Raw genomic sequence first — 5,000 nt, 5'->3', positions numbered from 1 at the left:
TTTTTCACTTTTTGATCATTCTTTAAATTGAAATATTATTATGCTAATATTGTATTGTTGCAAATCATACATGGAATTTCAAATTTGTTTTGTAAGTGTTGATCTAACACTGACGATTTTGTTGTTCTGTCTTGTCTGTTTCAGTTTAACAGGCCAAAATTCAGTGGTGCTCACCTTGCTGCTGCAAAGCCAAACCTTAGTGCAGCAAGAAGAGTAATCAAGGTAATCTAACACTCTCATTTCATACAGTATGTAGAAGGTTAATGAACATTTCAGGTGTCTGTCTCCACAAACATGTGCAAATGTCTGCAAATTCCTTCTTTGTGGCCCAGGGAAGGTCACTCCTTTTCACAATCTAATCAGACCAAAAGGTGCCAATGTTTAGTTTACCCCATTCCAATGCATAATGTCTGTCCTATTGTTTGAGTCAATGACTGGATGGCCAGTAATCAAGTACTGGATGGCCAGTAATCAAGTACTGGATGGCCAGTAATCAAGTACTGGATGGCCAGTAATCAAGTGTGGATGAGTATCCTTTTGTTTCTGTCAACTACTGATCTATCAAAAATTCAGTGATGGCTTTTGTTCAGTCAATGTGTGGTTAAACATTAAGTGGTGTTTTCATCCACAGTTAGCTTCCTGAAAGTATATAAACCTATAAAATGTGTTTGCCCAGTTCTGAATAAATTACAAGGCATTTAGGTATTTTGGAGCCACACAGACAGAAACAAAAAAAAACATGTAAAGAATTGATTTCACACACTAAAACATGTGCAAATAATGAATGTTTTGTCAGTAATGATAAATGCTGTATTTATTTTCCACATTTTATTAAACAGCCTGCTACTGTGCCTGTACAAGAGCCAGTAATACAGACTCCTCCAGCCACCAGTGCTCTTGCCTCACAGCCCTCAGTTGCAGTAAGTAATCTCATATTAAGTTATATAACTTATTCACCATCTGTACTTGTTTATCCGTAAAACATGTTAATGGATTGTTTTTGCCTGTTTGTGTTTGAAGGCGGCTTCGGCCAGGATGCTTGAAGCTCCACAGCAAATCAAGCTTCCCCATTTGTGGGCAGAAGGTTTGCCACCAGAAGACCACAAATGGATCTTAAGCACGCTGTTCAAGGTGGGAGCCAAGGGAAAGCCAGAACTGCGAGATAATCTGCAGCTTTGGTATTCCCCTCCACAGCCAGGCCACCTGTACCACCAGGCCCCGGCACCAGACCGCTTTTTTGCACATCCACTACTGGTGTGGATGCCATATAGGTTATGGAAAGTTAAGGTGGTCTGTCCCAACCCTGCATGTGGAAAGCATCAACTCACTGGAGCAGGCCTGCACAAGAGGGCACGGCGGGTTCTAGACGTGGACAGGATCTATAACATGGTGACAGAGGCACTTATCTGCTCAAAGTGTAGATGCAGTCATGTTTCCTGGAGCCAGACGGTCCTTCAACAGCTACATTTAGCCCATCGCTCTGAATTCAGAGTTATTCTCACGCAAAAGTGAGTACATTTTCTTTAATCGTGCAGTTGAAATCACATTGTCATGTAGTTTCATGAAAGATTTGTAATTACATATTTTATGTTTGTGTTCAAGGTATGCATGTGATATTCGAGTTATCCGACTGCTGCGTGAACGAGGCCTGGGCAACAGCCCCACACGGGTGTTGAATCAACTGAGGGAGAACCACACAGAGGAGTGGCTAAGCAGGGTCATCCGCTATTCCACAGATTGTTCTGACTTCATGAATCGCCCAGGTCTACACCCCATGGTCTTTCAGGAACCTCCAGAGCTTGCTGTGGTTCCGAGCTGCAAATGGCTCTTGGCCGTTTACAGCCAGGATATTCTCACGAGGTTGGACGAAATCAATGCCAGGATAACCTCGACATATGGAGCCATCTTGAAGTTGGACTCCACAAAAAAGGTTAGGAAAATTTACGTTCAAATATCCTATTGATCTTACATCCTGTCCACCAGGCATTTTCCATTTCAAGTTTGGGCACATGCACTTATAGACCTCCCCCTGTACATTTTTGTATTTCAGATCACCAAGAAGCTGGCTGGGACAGCAAAAGGGACAGCGCTCTGGCTCACATCTGTGGGCAATGAGCTGGGTCAGGTGCTCATCAGCGTGCTAACAGCACAGGAGGGAGCTGGTCTGGACATGATGGCAGATGGCCTAATCAGGAGGTATCAGCAGGCAGGTGTGGAGCCTCCTGTTGTGCTATACATCGATTGTGGGTGCTGCGCAGAGACAGGAGAGGTCAAGATGAAGACCAGGTTCAGTGGATGGCATGCCCTGATTATAAGACTGGATATTTGGCATTTCATGCGGAGGATTGCCGTGGGGTGTACAACTGATGCTCACCAGTTGTATCCGATCTTTATGGCAAGGCTCTCCACGTGCATATTTGAGTGGGATGCAGCTGATGTTGCTCTCCTACGCAGAGCAAAAAGAGAACAATTGAAGAACCAGGGTCTGACTGACATGACAGATGCAGACATCAACAAACGTCTGACCAAAGAGGAGCTGGCTCTCCACTGTCGTAGGAGGACCCGTGGAGAGGAGACCACCGTTCATCTCATTGAGCAGCTGCTACAAGAGCTCATGGGGAGCAGAGGCAATGACTCCCTTGGTGTGCCTCTTCTGGACCGGGAAAGGATGGAGCACATTTGGCATGTTCAGAAAAGGCATGTGAGGTGCATCCAGGACCCACCAGGTGTAGTGCTCTACACAGAGACAGGAAGCATCACAAAGGGTGGGATACTTCTCAAGACCTACCGATGTGCTAGAGGCTCAACTTCTCTGGAGTCCTTTCATTTACATCTGAACCGCTTCATCCCAGGTCTGTAGCAGTTATACATACTGTATGTGTTACAAATTGTATATGCATAGATTTTAGTAATGGTTTCCTAATTACTGTTTTAACTGTATCTAGGTTTCAGTGCCAACAGCCTGAACTTTCAAATATACCTCCTGGAAGGACTTCACAGATGGAACCAGGACCGAGCTGCAGCAGCCCTCTTAACAGGTCCATCACCTCTCCGCAGCTACTCAGGCAGCCTGGTTCACTGTGCAAACCAGAGCTATGAGAAGGTGTTTGGCAAGAAGGTTGTCCCTCAGTTCTGTCCACCTGCACGCTACACTGGTAAGTACATATCGCGATGCGACTACTGTGGCAATACATCTTGAGATTTTGTAATCTTCAAAATTTGACAATACTCGGTTTTGCACTTTTATTTTTGCTTTTATGTTTACTATGTTTATTTTACTTTACTTTTGTGTTTATTTATTAACTTCATTGTATTCTTTGTTTCTGTTTTAAGGTGAGCTCATAGGAGTGCAGTATTTGTTCCAGCAGACCGGTCAGGCACTGCAGGATATGAACCCTGACTCAGAGGAGACGTCTAAATTAATTGAAGATTTAGACATGGAGGAGGAGAGGGAGGAAGACGAGGGGTTCTGTGACATCATGGAGGATCCCACAGTGCAGAACCCTGTCTTCCCTGTCTTCCAGTCAACAAAACCTGGGGAACCTTCTATTCAGACCTCTGTTCCCTTGCCCCTGACGTCCAGGACACAGCTTCTGCCCAGTGCCTCTGCTCCAGCTCCCAGTGCCTCTGTTCCAGTTCCCAGTTCCTCTGCTCCAGCCCCCAGTTCCTCCTTTCAGCCCTCAGGTTCCTCTTCTGAAGCTGAAGAGATGGCAGATGCTATGGATGAAGATGATGATATGGTAAATGCTATACCTATTCTGTTTATATCCATTAATTACTTTAAGGCCAATGTAAACATACATATTTAACATTCAAATGTTCACATGCAAACTGAACATTTTTGCGTTTAAACACATTTATTCAATCTTCAGTAGAAAACAGTGGTGCACTGAACAAAACCTTTGCAATAATGATTTTTGGTTAACTCCTCTTCTCTTCATTTCTGTAGGCTGTTGATGACCAGAATGTGTCAGGATTCCAGCATGTGGACAGGTTGGCGGAATACCTGGTGGATCTCCGCAAACAGACATCCCTGTATCTCACCAACCAGCAGGCCAAAAGAATTATTTCACTGTGGGGGAGTTTGCATGAAAGTGACAAAATGCGAGTAGTGTATGCTGCTCGACATCAGAAAAGACTCTTGAGTGGCCACTTTAGAACACCCAAGAAGCCCACACATACTCCTGGTGTGGAGAGCACCACCAGATGTGTGCTGGGTGCAAGCAGTGCACCTGCCCAGTGGCCTGACTGTTGTCGGTTGGTGGAGACTGTCATCATCAGGCTGTGCAATATTTACCCCTGCCCCAAAAGAAAAGGCAGGGGAGGTTTTTCTAGATGGTCCCTGATCCTTCAAGATTACCGCAAGATTAGGCAGCTTGTGCTGGGGAACAGCATGGTGATGCAGAACACAGAGATACAACTGGTCGAGATAAACCAGAACACTCTTGTTCAGTGGCACAATGCAAGACAACGAAAGCAGGAACTCTCTGTGCTAGTGCAGGGCACTACGTTGCCTCCGAGTCTTGCTGAAGCAAGTGAGCCACTTCAACAGGCCAGAACCCTTCAGAGCCATCCACAGGAAACAAGGGATCCACACGAATACAGACTTCCAGAAAGCACAGCAGGCCAGGCAAAACAAAGATTTCAACAAATCAGACCCCAGCAAACACTTGGTACAGCCCAAGCAGTGACTGGAGCCACCTGCTTGATGCCAAATATAATTTTGCTACCAGCTTCATTAGCTTCATCAACTTTTCAGTTTGTCCAGGCCACGCCAATTACCCAGGCATTGCCAGTGATTCCTGCAGCAAGCATCCAGGGCACGATGCCTCTGCAAGCACCAGTGGTCCCTGGCACGATGCCTCTCCAAGCTGCAATGCTCCAGGGCACGATGCCTCTGCAAGCTGCAGTGGTCCAGGGCACTACCCCACAGTCTGCGACCAACCTTGGCGCAAAACCGAAAAGACCTTACAGGCGAACTGTGCAGGCAAACACCTGCA

This window comes from Brachyhypopomus gauderio, chromosome 16 (genome assembly GCF_052324685.1).
Source record: "Brachyhypopomus gauderio isolate BG-103 chromosome 16, BGAUD_0.2, whole genome shotgun sequence".
In the NCBI taxonomy this organism is placed as follows: domain Eukaryota; kingdom Metazoa; phylum Chordata; class Actinopteri; order Gymnotiformes; family Hypopomidae; genus Brachyhypopomus; species Brachyhypopomus gauderio.
This window is presented reverse-complemented; position numbering follows the sequence as displayed.